The 20064-nt window shown below is 38.1% G+C and overlaps 1 long non-coding RNA gene across 1 annotated transcript in view; it reads left to right on the forward strand.

Annotated features, from left to right (window-relative positions):
• The window catches only part of LOC125167496 (uncharacterized), a 421392-nt gene that overhangs the window by 370867 nt on the left and 30461 nt on the right, over window positions 1-20064 (forward strand). The window contains exons 7-9 of the long non-coding RNA XR_007152801.1: window positions 9620-9741; window positions 9874-10018; window positions 10198-10255. This is a non-coding gene — a long non-coding RNA (uncharacterized LOC125167496). The remainder of the gene's footprint in view (window positions 1-9619; window positions 9742-9873; window positions 10019-10197; window positions 10256-20064) is intronic.

Here is a 20064-nt window from a genome sequence, read left to right on the forward strand (position 1 = left end):
GCTTCAGATTCTGTGTCTTCTTCTCTCTCTGCCCCTCCCCTGCTCATGCTGTGTCTCTCTTTCTCTCAAAAATAAATTGACATTCAAAAAAAATTAAAAAAAAAATAGGCATAGCAGAAAATATATTTCCCAAAAACAGTTGAATCTTTCCAAGCTGAAAACCTCAGAGCCTGTCCACATGGACTTCCTCAGGTGAAGCTGGATGACTGGAAGGAAGCCAGGATCACTTCCTAACCACTCTGCTACACTCAGCCAGGCCCTCTGGAATTCATTCCCTTTCCTAGATGTCTTCAAAGTGTTTAGGGTGAGGCACTGAGCTGAGAGAACACATGAGAAAGTCTACTTATATTTATTTTTATCTAAAAATGAGAAAATTCATCATCATTGAAACAATATAGAATTTGACCCTGACAACCTCGTTCAGACATGAGTTGCAGCACAAGAATAGACTGAGCGAGGTAACAATGCACAATCCCTTGTGCATTCGCCTGGTCCAGCCTATCCCAGTACATATCCTTTGTATCTCCCCAGTTAGATGGGCTTCCAGATCACGTTGTCTCATTTTCACTAAACGGATCCTCAAAGGATGGCCGCATGATTTGGAAAGATTCCTGCAGAAGAGCTGGTCATGTAAGCTCATGCAACTCCTTCACTTACTCCTGATTGAGTGCTTCACTGTTCATGCTACAAAAATAATGATGGCCTAAATTGGTCTAACAAAAATTCAGGCAAAAAAGTTTTTAAATTATCAGGAAGACTATTTGAGATTTAGATATACATTCACAATTACTAATAATGACCTTCACCCTGTTCACATGACAAATATTTCCTGAGCACCTCCAGTGGGTCGAGCACTATTCTAGGTCCAGGAGGTGGTGAACAAAAAGACAAATTATTGCACTCATGGGAAGAAGGGAAGGTGTATAATAACCTAAAGAAACAAATTATGTAGAGTATTCAAAGGTAACATGAGACAAAAGAAGCAGGGAAAGGAGACGGGGAATGCCAAGGAAGGGCTTATAATTTTAAATAAGATTATCAGGGGTCTTACTGCAATAACGATACATGATAAAAATCTTACAGTGATGACCAGTGACACATATCAAAACTAAACACCCACTGCATGAAAACAAACGTCTACGGTTTTTAATTTTTTTTTTTTTAACGTTTATTTATTTTTGGGACAGAGAGAGACAGAGCATGAACGGGGGAGGGGCAGAGAGAGAGGGAGACACAGAATCGGAAAGAGGCTCCAGGCTCTGAGCCATCAGCCCAGAGCCCGACGTGGGGCTCGAACTCACAGACCGTGAGATCGTGACCTGGCTGAAGTCGGACGCTCAACCGACTGCGCCACCCAGGCGCCCCAAAACGTCTACGGTTTTAAAGCAGGGGCACTGGTTGGGGCGCCTGGGTGGCTCAATCGATTGAGCGTCCTACTTCAGCTCAGGTCATGATCTCTCAGTCTGTGAGTTTGAGCCCTGCATCGGGCTCTGTGCTGACAGCTCGGAGCCTGGAGTCTGCTTTGGATTCTGTGTCTCCCTCTCTCTGCCCCTCCCCTGCTCATGCTCGGTCTCTCTCTCTCTGTCAAAAATAAATAAACAATAAAAAAAATTGAAAAAAAAAATAAAGCAGAGGCACTGGTGAGATTCAAAAAGGAAATATTGTTTTAAAACTTTTAAAAATGCACTTCAAAATTAGTTCATTCCATTAAATCTTTCATTTTGCATGTTTTAAAAATAAATGTAATAGCACAGTGGGAACTGTATATTATTTATAAATAAAGAAATAAATATTCGTATCATATGTTAGAAATAAGTTCTCCAAAAAGCTTTACTGATGGGGTGTAGGATAAAAGAATTTGGGGACTCCTCCTCTCAACTACAACCAAAATAATTTTTCTTTTTGTTACATTTTTTAAATGTGTACTTATTGTTGAGAAAGAGAGAGACACAGAGTGTGAGCAGGGGAGGGGCAGAGAGAGAGGGAGACACAGAATCTGAAGCAGGCTCCAGGCTCTGAGCTGTCAGCGCAGAGACCTACGCGGGGTTCTAACTCACCAACCGTGAGATCATGCCCTGAGCAGAAGTCAAATGCTTAACTGACCGAGCCACCCAGGCATCCCATAAAGTAGTTTTTCTAAAATAAATATCTTACTATATCTCCTTGCTTATTTAAAGTCCTTTGAGGGGCACCTGGGTGGCTCGGTCAGTTGAGCGTCCGACTTCAGCTCAGGTCATGATCTCACAGTTCGTGGGTTCAAGCCCCCTACCGGGCTCTGTGCCGACAGCTCAGAGCCTGGAGCCTGTTTCAGATTCTGTGTCTCCCTCTCTCTCTCTTCCCCTCCCCTGCTCACACTCTGTCTCTGTCTCAAAAATAAATAAACATTAAAATAAAATAAAAAATAAAATAAAGTCCTTTGAAAGTTTCTGATTGCCCTATGGGATATATCCAGATTCTTGGCTCTTGAGACCCTGAATGACCTGTTTGCTCTCTCCTCCCAACTTCAACCTGCATTTCTGGGAGACTGAACTCCTACTTCCTAGGGTAGACCATGCTCTCCCTCACATCCTGGATTTCATACACCCTGTTACCTCAACTGGAAACCCTCTTTCAGGGACCTCTCTCTCTCTCTGTCTCTGGGACCCATTCTTCACTTGGCCAACTGTTCTTTGTTCATGACGTGAGTCATTTCCTCTAGGAGGCCTTCTCTGACTCATCAGACCCAGCTTAGTTGCCCTCATAAATGATCGGTTGGGTGCATATTTATTCCAGCCTCCCTGTGAGCAATGGAGGGGCATGGGTTTAGTCTGGGTCACTGTTGCTGCTTCAGAGCCTAATCCAGTGATGGACATAATCAGTGTTTCACACAGATTTGTTCAATGAGTAAATGAATAAACAAATGGATGTAACCATGGCATATTTAAGTATTGCTACTAATTTCATAGCTTCTTTCCACACTAGTATAATTTAAAGTTCCATTGATTGTGCTGTCGTAACAGCTTCTTTTATATATAGCTTTAAAACAGAACAATTTCACCCTGGATTTTAATTATTTTCACCTTGGGTAGTGTGATCACGGGTGGGATTTGACAAGTTCATGGTGCTTTGGATTGTTCCTGGTATACAGTGAATACTCCAAAAATATTTATCATCTGAATTTCCTTGAGAATGTAAGATACGGTCCTCAATTAGGGCAAATATATGTTCATCGATGATTAATTTTCACAAGACACAACAGTGTCTTGTGACTAGGATCTGTAATTTTATTTTGCACTACTGAGAAGGTTACCTCTCATTCAAATTTATGAACTTGAGATAATTTTTCCTTTTATATTTTTAATTTATTTTACAATCACACTGTGAATATGGTAGGTGGATGATTATAAAGTAATAACAATACACCATATCTGTATAATTGCTTTATGTGTTTTGCACGCGCGCGTGTGTGTGTGTGTGTGTGTGTGTATCCAGATGTGTCTTCCCCTGGTAGCCAAAGGCTGTCCTTACCTCACTGACACCTGGTGGTTCCACAAGATCCCACCTTATTTATGATCTGCTAATTAGGAAAAACATGAGAGTAAATGGGACTATAAGGAACCAGACCTTCCTCCTTAAGAAACACTGGTCACATACCCCCTGCTGGGAATTATGTAGGTCTTAACTCCTCCTGGTTGCACCAATCCCCTAATTGCTCAAGCCTTAGAACAGCAAAAGGACATGACAAAAGAAGAATGTTAAGAGCAGACATACCTGGACTGACTCTTGTAGTAGTCAGGCTACATTCTTTCCACAGAATTCTCTTCATTTTTTTTTCTTCATTTTTTTCCCCTAAAAGCAACACCAATTTTTGATGGATAGTTAGGGGCAACTCCTTGCTTTGACCAGAAAAGAATCAAATCAATGAATGTAAACACAGAAAGAGATGCTGTTTGTTTAGAAGGACATGCTCTTGGCATTTAAGCAGACAGTCTGCAATCTGAGCTGTATGTTGTGTTGATAAAGTACATGGAATTTGAGAGAGCATTTTTTTCCATGATTCAGTATGTTTGGTTTACCCTTAGCTATAAAACACCTTTTCATACAAATCTGCCTTTCCTTCTAAGACATACATATGTAAGCCATCTTGACAAACTGATCAAGTCAAGCTGCTAATAAATTTATTTGATAGCTATTCTTTGCTTATCCCGAACCTCCTAAATATCTAAATTCCCAAAAGTAATAAAAGACTAATTTTTATTGCATTTTAATGGAGCGATTCGGCCATCTTTTATGCTTGTGTTTTATTTTAATTACAGTGAAAGCCTTAAGAAAAGCTTCATGCAAAAGATACAAGTAGATGGGGAAAGGAAGGCAGGGAGAGGAGACGGGAAGTGAAGGGGTTTGCTGTGCTCAGAAAGTGCTTTTCATTTCATTGAGTCCTTACAATTCATTCTCAAGTACAGTAGCTCTGTTGTGCGAGCAAATCTCTTTGCCTAGACCATAATAATTGAACTTTTACAGATTTCTCAAGTACATCGGAACTGCTGCTAAATCAGAAAGGGTGAACTGAAGCCTGCCCCACTCTACCACACTTACTCATCTCCAATGCTATGCTGGATTTATTTTTGACACTAAGAAAAGAACCATGAATTTTTGTCAACTGCAGCATGGGAATTTACATTTGTTCTATAAAATGCACTGAAAGGACCAGCCTGCTCTTTGAGAATGGGAAATGTAATCTATCCAACTCTCAATAAACTTGAGAATATATATCTGGTTAAACCCATCTAAAATGAGATGCAGTCCTGGCAATATGGTGGGCTCAGAAAGGCTGGCAATAAAAGTAGATATACAGTATCTGACATCAGATTGTTTCAAGCTTAATTTCAGTAAAGTAATAATGTCAGGAAAAGAAACGCTCTGTGATGCACAGATTGATACCATTAGATAGAAACTATGCAATGCCTTATGAACACAACCATTTTTGACTTGATATTATGAGTAAAGAATCGAGCAGTATTCCATGTGCCAGCTTCAGATTTGTGGTTATAAAAGTTGACCCGAAGAGTGGTCATGGAAAGGGACAAAATATGGCATATATATTCTTCTGCAAATAAAATCAATTGGGATTATATTACCCTAAAATATGTCCTGTATAAATGCCCTCCACAATTTGCCCTAGGTAGCAAGTAATTGCCCACAGTTGACCAGAGAGAGCTTTCAGACACATAATATTAAACAAAGAATGTGTATGTATCATAGTCAAATGAAAGGAAAGCACCTCTGTGGCACTTCTAGCCTCAGCAGCAGAAGAAATGCATGAAATAATTGGTGGAAGGCGATGGATATCTTGAGAAACCCAAGCATTGAAAGCCCAGTTCCATTTATTTTTCTCTTAAATTGCTTTTTCCAGTCAATAAATAATCACATAATCACATCCTACATTCGGTAGAATATACATGGTTGCCGCCCTTAGCAAGTTTCATGTGTGGGCTCACACCTCTATTCAGGATTCCAAGTGTCAGGCCTGCCTTTGGTTTGCATGTTAACAAATGTCAAGTGTATTCTGCCTTCCAAAACAATGGTGTTTCTGGTTTTACTTGTCCTGTATGAAAGATCAGTCCCTATTCTCCTTTCTCTTTTGGAGAAGACATTATAGCAAGTTCAGGTACAGAGGAAGTTTGTAAAAAAAAAAAAAAAAAAACGAAGTTGAATACACCCATAAAGGTAAAAACACACATGGAAATATACACTCCATTCCTCCTTCCGTAAACACACACACACACACACACACACACACACACATTTTCTATCCAAACATGGCTGGAAGCCCTAACAAAGAGATTGCTTGGATACACACTCTAGAAAACAAGAAGACAAATAACCCATAAATAATTTTCCATTGTAATTTTGGAAAATATTTTGGTGTGCCTAAATCAATAACTAATGCCACAATTAAAAATTATTCCTAAATCCATTTCATTAAATATTGTGTATGTTCCCAATTATGCTGTGAAATGAATAAAAGAGAGACGTTAAATTTTTTTCTTTCGCTTCCAAAATAATGAAAAGATTACTGACAAATCAATACTGCTGCTATTAATAGTTGCATCCTCAAGCCATTTTGGGGGAGACATTCTGCTTTCCCTATTTGTACACCATGAGTCTGTCCTCTGTCATTCCCTTTCTCTTTAATCTTGTGTGAGTGTACAGCTCACTCGTCCTTATTTTATTGACTCAATCACAGGCGTACTGTCACTTTTTATAAAATGGTCACTGCAGAATCACATCAAGCAAATTTTTGATTCTGCAGTCAGTAATTTAGTGCCTTTATGGAATTGCAATTTCAGGGCTCACTGCTTGTTTTTCTAAAATGTACTTTAGGAATTAGTTACTCCAGCCACAAATCAGTTGAATTTATGCACAGTTGTAATACAGTTTATGGCCTCATGGTACATTGCTTCAAAAACAGCAGATGTGAAATTATGATAAATATAATGAGTGTTTTTTTGCCTGATCTAGTGGAGTAGAGAAGGATCTGGAGCGTGTTTACCTATCCCATACAGTACATTTAATGTCTTAGTCAGGAGCCCTGACAATGGCTGATTAATGTCCTCATCTCCTTTATTAAAGATAAGAGTAGCACTGCAGTCAGGAGATAGAAAGCACACCATAAATCTTCGTAAAATGAGCAGTCAAATAATCACTCATCAGAAATAAAATCTACATACATTAACACTAACACTCAGCCTTTCGCGCACGCTCCCATAAAAAGCAAGAAGAGATGGCGGACCCGAAGTTTTAATTTGAACTAGTTCTTTAAGTTGAGTATTACCAACCCCGTAACCTGGATGCAAAAGCTGGCATTTAAAAGCACATGCGAAAGGAGCAGATGCCTCATCATTACATTAAGAGCATGAAGCAGGCAACAATTAAGCGATTCACTGGAAAGACATAATGCTGATCTATGCTAGCAATTAATCACAGAATACATTAGACAATGATGGGTGACCTACAAATTTTTGACAAAATAATTTTTCATCATGTTGGCGATTTCTTAGCCTAATATGCCTGCAAGGCACAGAGTCAAAACCTGTCATTTATTCCATCGCTCCTTGACAGGCGGCAACCTGTCTTCCAGACAAAATGAACATTATCTGTGCTCACTAGACATTTAGTGCAGGGCTTAGCTTATGACTAATGATAATCGGCAGACAGAAATGTTAGAGTCTGAAATAATGTTCTCTTTGTTAAAGAAATTTCTTGAGGTAGAATTTTCTTTCCCGAAAGATGTATAAAGATAAAACCTGGTTTTTATCTGGGTTTTAATGCAACTCCAAGAACCAATATTTCCTTTCTACCAAAATAAACAGAAGGAGGTAACCATTTTTTAAATTAGCATCTCATTTGAATACCTACTCTTGCCTGAAAATTTCTTACGTGGTTAGAAACTGAGATACAAAGGAAAGCTCAGGAGATAGAGCCTTAAACAAGAAAATATGGGCAAGCTGTTTTGTGTTCCAGGTTTTATTTTGAATCTGGTGGAAATAAGTTTGAAACATCATGAGTGCGTGTGCCGCAGAATATAAATAAATGAAGACCGTGTTGAGAAATGTACTCCCACCTCTCCTATATCTCTTGGTTTCTATCCGTCACGAGGTTCTTCAAAGCCTGAGACAACGTAAAGCTTATCTGAGGAAAGCAATTTTGAGTGAGAGAATTGCATAAAATTGCAAATTTATTAAATGGATCTAAAATTCCACAAGCAAGTACTTTATGTTGTACTTATAATTAATATAATTGTTTTATGCACTTTGGATAAAGAGAAATGGATTTTTTAAAGTTATTTTTCTTGTGTGTTACATGTGCAAAATGCCATCCTAGAGGTAGATTTTTCTTTGGATTCAGGCACCAAATTCCTATTAGCCTTAATGGGACTTACACATGCACATTGATAGGAGAGTATACCCCTTAGGCTGGAAATTTAAAAGAACAAATGGCAAGGACATCAAAATAGTAAAGTCTAATTTAGATGATCCATAAGCCTGCACAGTTACTTTCCTGAGAAGGCAAACAAATGTTATGCCTTATGATGTTGCTGATTGTTTTGATAGCCCTGTAAATACATCCTCTAGACTCATTACTTAAGGGAAAAGTCTGTTTTTATCAAGCAATACAATTTTTGACCATACATGTTTGGTTTAAATTACATATATTTTTTCAAATCTGCATAATGCATTATTGCAAGTTATTATAATATAGTTTACCATTTCAATCACAACATCCTGCTTTGTATCTCTTTGTACCTATCATACAGCCTGTACATCATTCTTTTCTCAAAGATGAAAGGGAGGAGGAAGAACCCAAAAAAAGGCTGTTGACCCTGAATTATAGGTATTTTATTAGATTTGCCCCAAATTCCTTCTGGAAAGAATCTGGTTGGTGCATGGTCCACATTGTTCTGATCAGATGGCTCCTGGTATTCTAAATCACATACGTTTGTTTTACCAGCATACAAAGCCAAATAAATAGTCATCTACCTGGCAAAAGTGGGGCTCATTCTGTTATTGTTCCAAACAATTCAGTGAAAGATGCTGAGAAAATTATCCCTTCCTTTCTAAATATAACCAGGGTTTCCAGTTCAAGGATCTGGGTATACTGAGTATGAAAGCTAATATTTAAATGTCTGTCTAATCTCAGGATAACAAACAACTTTAGCCTTCAGTGATCACAAATCCCTCATTTTCCGGGCTTTCATTTTATCTCTTGCAAAACAAATATGAAAAAATTATCACCCTTTTCCCCATCACAGGGCCTCGTTCTCTGTCATGTACCTATTGATTCATCAGCAGCAAGAGGCTTCTAAATGAGGGTGATGAGAACCTGCATATTGTAACAGGTCTCCCCCAGAAGGCTACAATTTTGCCATTTACCAACTGGGTTAGAATTGCTGCTTTCCTGCCAGGGCGAAGCTAGTTCTCTGTCTGTTATTCTCACCTCCGTAGGCAACCCTCCAGAAAATCCTTTGTGTTATTCAAAACTTTGAAATTGTACCTCAATATACGTATGAATGAGTCCTATGTGCTTGCACAGTCAAATGGTCATTTGGTACAAGTCGCCCATTAAATGTCATGCCAATGTAAATTAAATTTGAGAAATGTAAATTAGTATTTTGAAATGTAGAAAGTAGCCAGGGTAGTTTGGAGCTATGGAACTAGAGGTCCATGCATGCTAATTCTAATTCTGGAAGTAGCTTATTTCACGAGTTTGACCTCACTTCCATTTTTTCTCTTCCGGCTCTTACTTACTACATCTCTCCTTTTCCCTCATCTGCCCTTCTCCCTCTGTGTCAGCCCATGGACTCATCCCTCTGTCTGTCCAGATGTAAAATGGAGACAGGAAACACGGATTCAAACATCTGGTATCTGGATCATAATCACAGAGTGTTGCCCAGGAAGAAAAGTTTGAAAACACATAGAAGAAAATAACTAGCGAGGGACTTCTATGAGTATGTAGATAATGACACTGCACATGGGACCTGTTACTTTGTTCCTGTTTTCAAACCCACACTTTATTAAATAAGGGAGATTCAGGAATTGTTTTCAAATCATGCCTTCAAATTTTCTGTCTTCTCCTCAAGTTCACAGGACAGTGGTGACGATACTGAGTAGAAGACAAAGTCATAACATCACTGTACATTTGAATGGAGGGGATTTAGAAACCATCCACCCAGTGCATGAATTCCTCTCTACAACATCAGAGGTAATGACCATCTGTGTTTACGCCTGTTCTCTAGTGATGTGAAATTTACCTTGAGTGAGACTGCCTTCCCATAAGAATATAAAAAGTTTAAAAATAATAGTTACCATTTATTTCACATTTACTGTATACCAGATGTTGGGGAAAGACCTTTACATACGTACCCTCATCTAAATCCATTTGAAGGATCGTAAACCATTTTAAGGATAAAGTAATGAAGAAACTTCCATGGGGACCGAGAGCTACTTAGTTCTATCTGAAACTAAATACACTTCTCGTGGTGAGTGCTTGTTAATGCATATGATTGTTGGATCACAATGTTGTACACCTGCAGTGAATACAATATTTTAAAAATAAATAAGTAATTTAAAAGTCTTTGCAAGAAAACTAAATTTATCATAAATCAGATTACAGATATTAAGGTTTTGGAGCCTAAAGCATATGTGATGGTTCTCCTAGGTGTCACCAGAATCGGATGTGTTTTCAGATCTCCGGATGAAGCTGCATTTTTGACAAAGTAACTACAGTATATTCACTTTTCTCTTGTCCTTAGTATAAGAATTAACATGGAGATTTTCTGAATCATTTTGATGTTTTTAGCACTGACAGTTTTTCATCATTTTTGACTAGCATAGAACAGGAAAATTGCAGGTAAGATTCTCTCTTCTTTAGGCTTCAGTGATTCTGGCAGTCTTCCAGGAAACAACAAGCCCATGTATGCCTCCTCTTTGCCTTCAAAAGATACCCAACTTATCTCTGAGAGCTCCAGAAGTACATGTTTTTTGAGAGAATTGTTCTGCCTGAATCCAGAGGAGGTAATAGAATCCCTGAATCATAATTTATATTTTGAGATCTCATTAGTTACTTAGTATGTAACAACTACCAATGGAAGATTCTTACCACTGTTACTTTGCTTCAATTATTCCCATCTTCAAAGCAGATGTGGGCATTTGGGTTCTCTTCATACTTTGAAGGAAACATATATTGAATTGTGAGAGCGTGCAATGTAAACTTCAATTGATAAAAGTATCAAAGGTAAGCTAATATAAAACCTTATTCATTCAATATCCCAATGATATGGGGGCAGTCGTAATATATAGCTAACATGTAGAAGTCCTCAAATGTTAAGACACAGCCTTCTACTTTTTGTGGAGGGGAACAGAAAACCACAAATAATTTGGTGCACTTTCTGTCTGGGTGGTCTTGGACAAACCAACATTTGTCTTTGTAGCCAAAGACAATTCTTACCTTTCTGGTCATATGTTACTTGATTATCGGCAGTATTTATCATAGTAATAATTTCCATCTTCTTGAAACATTTTTTTCTGGCTTCCATAATATCATGATCTCCTACTTTTCCCAGTGGGACACTAATTCTCCTTTTCAGACCGCTTTACTATCTATGTATTCATCCTCTACCATACCTTAGGCCCTCACTTCTTCTGTGTATACACATGCTTTCTGCTTGTTGAATTCACTCAGTCACATGAATTTAAACAGCATCCATAAGCTAGACTTTTTTTTTTTTAATTTTTTTTTCAACGTTTATTTATTTTTGGGACAGAGAGAGACAGAGCATGAACGGGGGAGGGGCAGAGAGGGAGACACAGAATTGGAAACAGGCTCCAGGCTCCGAGCCATCAGCCCAGAGCCTGACACGGGGCTCGAACTCACGGACCGCGAGATGGTGACCTGGCTGAAGTCGGACGCTTAACCGACTGCGCCACCCAGGCGCCCCCATAAGCTAGACTTTTAACATCGTACTGCCTATCTGACATTTCCACATGGGTATCTATTAGCCATATCAAACCCATGACCCCCGAACCAAAAGTAAGCCCAAGACTCTCTTCCCTCTGTCTTTCCCAATTCAATAAGTAACACCACCATCTCCTCAGAAACTCAGGCTAAAATTCTAGGTGTTTTTCTTTCTTTCTGTTCTTTTCTTCCTTCATACATTCTCCACACCACAATCATCCTATCCTTTCACTGTATAATCATACCACATCACCCTCCCATTTAAAAACTTTCCAATAGTTAGCATCAGAAAAAAAAATCCAAATTTTCTACACTGGCTTGCAAAGCTTGCATGATGCCTGTCCCTGCCTATCTCTCTCTCTTCTTTTATGGTCCTCTTTTCATTATGCACAAGCCACAATGAGCTTTTTCCCCTCCCCTGTTTGTCATTCATTCATGGCTTGTTAATGCACTACAACTTTTCATTAATTAGTACCTCTGCCTAGAATGCTCTTCTCCATCTTTGCCAACTGGCTTCTTCTTATCATTCATCTATCAGCTTAAATACCATATCCTCAAAGAAGACTTTCCAATCAGCCCTGCATCCTCCTTGGAGAAAGGCCCTCATGCGTCTTGTTCGTAGCTCCATCCCCCAACACCCAGAACATGACTAGCACTTGGTGGACGCTCAATAAATATTTGTTGAGTGAATGAATGGGCTTCATTTTTCCTAACTGTAAGATGAAGGAATTAGATTGGATAATGGTGAAGCCCTTTTTAGTTCAATTGTATTAAGTATACGAGTTGGTTACCAGTTATTTAAGGCATTCATATCGAATCTGCTCTATTCCAATATATTTTTCCACTTGAAAAGATTTTCTTTCCCAATGATAAAAGCGATTAATAACTGATATTGTTGAGCATGAAGATGTCATATCTTTTGGAGGTAATGTTAACTGTGGCTATTTTTATTAGCCAAAAGTACCAGCACCCTTTTTATAAAGCTGTTTTGACACAAATCTGCTGTTAATGTTTGATTTATTTGTCCACAGCAAAAAATTTATATGCTAATAGGGATGTAAATAGAGATGAGGTGATACATAGCATTTTATAATTTATCATCATATCAGATCTTATAGTTTTTAACAGAAAAGATAGAGAAACACACTGTTAAGACTAACACATAATGAAAATCTATTCATGTCTCACTTTATTCTCTTTACATATATACTTCTCTTACTGCCTCTACAAGATACACACCTATTTCAGGATGGTGTGATTTAATTCATTTATCCAAGCTTTTAAGAACTTTTGCTGTCCAGTTTTATGATTATCATTACCTATCATCTTTTACCATCTGGATGAATTTCTTGAAAACAGTATGTATATCATACTCTACTGTGTCTTAAAATGTCCTTACCATCTGAGGACTTAGAAATAATCTCAAATATAAACACAAAATAGTTGTCCATATATTTCAGAGATTTATATGGCTAAAGTTTCCTGTTTTATATTTTTTTCTGATTGCTTCATTTGCCAGTCTCATCTTCTGGATCTTCTTAAAAGAAATGATTGTTTCTTATACACCCCTTTGCTTTTGAGTCTTGCATGAAAACTATATATGCCTGTGAAGAGTTAAATGTTAAATAACTAAGCAGCTTCTTTAATTTGGTTTTTGGTCTCCCAAACTAAAGTTATTTTTATGTTTTATCTACCCGACACTAAAGTATCAGTGCCATCATGGAATTACTTCTTACAATTCATTACATTAAATAGTGGCTATAATTATAGACACATCCCAGTGTATTTTACAACTGTGTCCTTTCTTTTGCATAGATGCAGATCCATATTCCAGGGTAAAGCAAAGGCTTGTATTATTTGGTCACCTTCCCAATAGGTCATTTCTGCAGCATTTTCCCAAAGTGAGACAGTCAGTCTCAAACACATAGAGCCTAAATGACCTTATCCTATGATGATTTTTTAGTTATTATTGAAGGATAGTTGACATACAACGTTACATAGGACTTAATGTTAGTTACATGGAGGGGAGTCTTACACCAAATATATGGACCCATATATGGGAAACACGAACACATTGTCATTATCACTTGATAGCTGATAGTTATAGTGGAAAACAAACAAACTACCCTTTCTTTTTCAGGAGAACACGATCTTTAAGCCACATTCCATTTATCTATATCAATGTTTGCAGAAGTAAATATCTTAGGGTACCACCCACGTAGTTATTTGTTGATTCATTCCTGTAGTCTATCAATCTTTTTTCAATTCGGGGTGCATGGCTAGGGTAGTGTGGCAGCATATATTGCATCTCTATGATAATTTAATTTAACTGTAGTGCGCTGGGGTCTAGATTGCTCCTCTTAGCAGCCAGAGGTGACCGCAAACAGTGCCAGGGCCTAGATTGTTGTCAGCAATAATTACTGGCTAAAGAGAGCTTTGACAGAAAATGACATTCTGGAGAAATATCCATCAACAAGAGTCAGAGTGTATATAAGGATATATATAAGGGTATTTTAACAAAACCATAAATTTCTTTGTCAAAACAGGTTGTAATTTATTAGCTAACCAAGTCTCTAAACTACATTTGCATCTTTGTTTAAGTCTGTATGGTATGTGTTTGCCTCAGGCATATTTCCTTAATGGGTTTATATGTGCTGATAATCTGGAAATGAAGTAAATGGCTGGGCTAAATACTGGAGAGAGTACAAAAGGAAAGAAGGGGAAAAAATTTTTTTGCTCATATATTTTCTCATTTTTCTACTCACACAATAAAAATTCAACTTTAAAAATCAAAGGAAAGAAGTAAATGGCTCTTCCCTCTTTAATTACCATACTTAGGAAGAACTGTAAGTACACACACCATTTCAGCAAATGGCATTGGATCTGAGTGATGCCATATGATGCTGAACTAAAATGTTTGCCTTAGAAAGTGCTCTTTCGTCATGTGCTGGCTTTCTCAGCCCTTATTTCTGTGAAATAGAAGTCAAAAGAAAATGATAGGTATCCCAATGCTATGACTGCATAATGCTCTCCCACCCCCACTCCCAGCCTTTTAGGCTAACCTTCTTGGAAAGTATCCGTGAGCAAAACAAAACAAAAACCCACTATTGGGCTAAGTTAGCCTATCTCTAGGTGGTTATAGAAACAAATTGATTTTCATATGGGTTTACATTAGCTACAAAATAATGACTAAAGCGCTCTGTCCTAGTGACACCGCTTAGCAATGGCTCGCTGAAGGCTGTGGGATTTCTGGTTAGCAATTTAGCCTTCCTGGTAAGAACGAGTGGAATGTTTGTTTACACAATCCATTTGAGAAGAGGAAGAATGAAAATAGCCCCGAGGCTATCATGAACATTAAGAAGAAAAGAGTATGTTTGGAAAACTTCATCTTAGTTAGAAAGTTTTCTAACACTGCTGTCCCAAACAAAATGAAAGGAGAGGAAATCAGAAGGCAGTCCCACTGTCCAGTAGCTTGTTCTTCAGGAGCCCCAGATCCTGGTGACTGAAACATTTTCTCAGACAGACGTTATCGTGTTCTCCCTCTTCCTGAAGCAATGTCTCCATTCATCCCAATGGGGTTATTGCTGCATAGTGATGAGGAACCTCAGGGTTGTAAGTGACTTCAACTTCCATCTTGTCAAGTACTCAAACCCTCATTCCAGCGTTAACATGACAAAGTTCTTCTTTCATGACGATGATCTTCCTTCCATTTCTTTGTCTACTCCACGAGAAAGGCTTTAATAGTAAGGGAGTTCCTAGAAGGAGTTATTTCAAACCATACATATATTCCTCATTTGAGGTATTTACTCATGATGAGCTTGGTCTGTAACAAAGAAGCCAGCATATGTTTTACTCTACCTTGTATTTTTCCTGCTGATTTCATAAGTATATATATATATATATATATATATATATATATCTTGATTCTCAAACTGCATTGTAAATTCATCAATAATAAAGCCTTTGTCTCATATACAAGCCATTGAATCCTACCACCCCCCCCCCCCAGAACACCTACAAATATGAGTCGTTGGCACCTAAAAAGTGCTTATAAATACCTGGGGCTTGATGATGTGAAGGGGACTATTTTGTATGTGTAAGAGCAGGATATAAATCTCAGTAATAATTTTTCTTTCTTTATTCCACAAACTCTACTGAAAGTACCTTAGTTTCCATCCATGGAGAGAAAAATTAAAGAAAATACTGCCCTGACCTCAGTGAGCTAATAGTCTGTAAGAAGAAATAGGCTTCAAATAAATAATCACAATGTCTTAGGATACACGCTACTATCAAAGTTTGCATGAGATCCAGAGAAAGAAAAAGAAGTAGAGGCTTGAGTTGGTTTTTGACGAACATATTCGAAAGGTGGAAGGTATGGGAAAAACTTCCAAAGTAGAGGGAAAAGTAATCATTGTTACACCTGGAATGTAGTGAATGTTTGAATTATTGAAGAAAGAGCTGAAGAAAGCTAAGGGTCCAAAAACATAAATGCACGCTACCCACAAACTGTTTCATTCTTCAGAAATTTCTTCAGGTGCTGCCCCCAGCACCACACTCTTCATTTAACCTCATCTCCATGGCAGACATTTCCCTTCAGATCCAGTTCTGAAGCACTGCATCTATCCCGGAGCACACCTTCATCTGAGACACAAATGTTAGCTCCCTTTTGTCCTTTTACCCATGATCATGGGACAGACGCTGAAGGCCCCTACTCAGGAAAGAGTCCAAGCCCCTCACCCATCCACGTACACCAACAAAAGCCTAGACAGTAAACTTGGCCAGGGAACTTCTGTTGCATGCCTTGCAAAAGAGTTTGGACTTTACCCTCTAGTCTAGGCAATGGGGTTCCATTTGTATACTTTGTTCAGAAAGTAAAAGATGAACATTTAATAGGCTATCGCTGAAATGGCATTAAATGTAGATCATAATCTTTAACTTGCATTATGGTCTTCTGAGAATTAATAGAATAATTACCTTAAACCATTAATCCAGGTAAACATTTGATCCATTGTTGTTTAGATTTTGGAAAGAGCATGTGAATCGAGTCTTGGAAACACGCCAATATTCTACTCTGCAGTTTTTAACAGCACTCAGAGAACCATTTTTCTGATATCCATATGTCATTACGCGTAGATGATTTATTAATCATCAGATGTATTTTAAAATACTGTACATACGCAGATTATAATGTGCCCAATAATCATGCACTACAGTGCATGATTTATGTTACAGACTTCTCTGTTTAACATCAGAGTTTTGTTTTTTCTGGAGGCAATCTCTTCAGAAAAGATTGGTTTCATGCCTCTGGTGTTCTGTGGATAAAGGAGCTTTGCATTACAATCCTAAGAGAAGGAGCCATTTTTCTTACCACAGCTAACAACCATTTTAATCATTGGTGCAACACTATCTCCATTGAACTTCCAGTTCAGCTTCAAGTTTCAGCAGTCCGAGTCTATCTATAAAGATGGTATTCCCTCAGTGAAAGTATACAGCAATGATTAGGGCAACAATGTGTAGGTAAAGTTAAAGACTCTTCATGTCTCCTGCATACAGTGGTACAGACTGTGCATTGACCACCTCCAGGGAGAACCATTCGTAGTCACTGTAGATTCCTTTACTTATGAGAACTCATGTTCTGACAAATAAGAAAATGTTTTAAGGAAAGAAGAGCGTCTTCTAATGTACACGATTGTGTCATTTAGGCCAGCAGCACATAAGTATAAGAGATGCAATATTGCCAAATTTATAAGTTAGTAGTATTTCTTCTTTATTCCCAAACCCATGAACAATATTTTGATAGTATGCTTTAAAAAGGAAACAAAACCAAAAGTGCTTGGAAAGTTTGAGAAATGTTGAAGGATATTGAAAATTAAATAGCAGTAACCCTTAAGAAACAGATTAAAATATGAAAGTAAACATAAGTTCTAAAGAAAAACTCATTCTAGAAATATGATTTCAGGGTGAAGAACCACAATGACCTTGCAAAGCGGAAAGGCCTGACCCAATGATTTTTTACTAATCGCAACTTTATGAACAAAACTAAGCCGAGAACGGCCAAATTCCAGTACATACTACTGGTGACTTAATTAAGACTGTCCGGAAGATTTTTTCCAAATCTATAAATTGTCTTAAGATCCGGCCTCACTGGGAGGGATCATAAGTCTTTTAACTTTTGAGGAGTACCATTTCCCCTCTATTTACAGTAGGTAAAACATCAGCTTGGAGCAAAGCACCTTGGAAGTCGGAGATAAAATGCAGCACTCTGGATAGTAGTATTTATTAAAACAACAGTGGTCTTGACTGTCAGAGTTAAAAGACCTCTATAGAAAGACTTCACTTCTTTATTCTTCCCATTCATGTTTTTATTTATTTTTTAGAGTAAGCAAATGGGGGAAAAAATTATATTGGCAGAGGGCTGACCTCTATTTTATATAATTTGTAGCTAAAAAGCTTACAGGCTAAAACATGTAAATATATGCAGATCTGAGAGCAAGACCTCAGAAGGGAAATAGCTGAGCAAGATTGAAGAGAATGTGGGCCATACATAGGAAAGCCGCTGGGGCTCTTAGCAACCTGGAAACCTGAAATGAATTATTATCTGGTCCGATTGTGACCTACTTAGTCTCCTGGCAGCATGTTGGCATAAGGAGAAATTTGGAGCTGTAGGAATGGCTTATTTACTTGACCTTGAAGATACCCGAACCAGTCGGATGACTGCTGATTCGGCCCAGTGAGCAGACACTGCTGTAGTTGTAAGCCAATCACATTGTGCTAAGATGACTCACCATGCGTCGTGGACAAAGACGGCCTGAGCCTATGTCCTCTGCTGAGTTTCTCTTTTATTGGAATATGCTGTATTAAAGTTGTAAGCATTGCTGATAATAGCAAATAGAAGAAAAGCAAAATGTACACCACCAACATTCTTACTTTTTTCAAGCCTACCGTGTTTTGTTTTTTCAATAATGTCACAAGAAAAGACACAGAGCATGAATTTCAGATGAAAGTTAGAATGAGAAATCAGTTGCTTTGAATAAAAGAGCAAAGCATTTCTCTAAAAGGGATAGTGTGGGTGAATGGAAAGGGGAACTATTTGTAGCAAGGTAGAGAAAATCAACATCACATTTCCTCAGACCTCAAGAATTCCCACCCACAGACTTTGATCATATTAAAGAGCTGGAGTGATCCAAAGAGAACATCAGTTGTACCTGTTGGGGCTTATAGATGAGGAACACAAGGAACAAAATCGTAATGCTACCTAAAGCAACATATCAGAGCTCAGTTCCCCAAATGCTCAGAACCTTCAGCATTTTCCCCACACTGCTCCCTGCAGCAAATATTCCTTCAAAGTCTCCTTGAATGTAAATCTTTTCCCATGCCGCTATGAATCCATGGAGTTTTGAGTACAGTGGGCTGAGGTAAAGGCAATGCCTCTTAGCCTTATTTTCCTCTTTTGAGAAAGAATCTGTCGAGGGGCTAAGTTGTGCCCTCCACTCAATCAAAGCAGACATGAATTATAGTTGAAATTAGATGCTACACTTAATTTTGCTTGCGTATGTCTGGGGTATAATATATGTCTCACAAATGGGTTCTTTCAGAAGAGCCAAAACATGAGATGCCATGATTGATGGAAAATTCCAAGTAACCCAATTAGCATGAATGAAGAAGTTATCAAATGTGAAAACTTTAGGTGAATTAACTGTCATCCAGTATGTTATGATGTGATGAATAATGAGCATCTAGAGTTTTATTAATGAGCATCTAATGGAAAAGATGGAACTGGTACCAACAAGTTTAATTCCCAATAATGTGTAAAACAAGCCTAAGCCAGGACCAGAAGATCTGTTGGCACCAGACCCTATGACCTACAACAGGAAGCATCTTAACTTATAGGTGTGTTAAGAAAGACACATGCCAGCCAGCCCACAGTTCATGGGTCAGGAACTCCAGCCTTAAATCACTCCAGCCGTTACTCTATTGTCTTGACTGTCACAAGTGTGTCTCAGGATATATATTACCCAGAGAATCACCAAAGTCAGTGGTTTTTATCTGTACTTAGCAAGGTAAACAACTAGTGGAGGGCTATAGTTGTACTGAGATTTCCAAATAATATTACAATAAATTCTTGCACATGGCATAGTTATCACTCACAATTGGATATTATCTTTTTTTTTCCTTCAGAAAAGCTTTCTGTTAAGATGATTTCATTTAGAAATTACAGTGAGGCTTATTTGTGGCCAGAATAAATGGCTGTCTATGCTGAACAGTTTGAAAGATCCCAAAACATCTCCAGAACAAGTTGTTGCTGCTGTTGCCTGAAATTCTGCCATTAAAGATTTGTTCCACTGGGCACTGCCTCTTTGGGAAGAGGAAAGATAGCGTGTACAGTATCTTCTAAGCCAGTGTCAGATATTCACACAAAGGTGTTAGTGTCCTTCCACAATGGAGAGACTTCTTGTGAAGAGGGAGAAGAAAATGGTAAGGTCCTGATCCTCATCCACCATGAAAGGGGAACCTACATGGACTTGTGTCCCTGGAGTTAGTGGATTCAGTGAAAAGAATAAAGAATTCCAA

This window comes from Prionailurus viverrinus, chromosome B3 (assembly GCF_022837055.1).
Source record: "Prionailurus viverrinus isolate Anna chromosome B3, UM_Priviv_1.0, whole genome shotgun sequence".
NCBI lineage: Eukaryota > Metazoa > Chordata > Mammalia > Carnivora > Felidae > Prionailurus > Prionailurus viverrinus.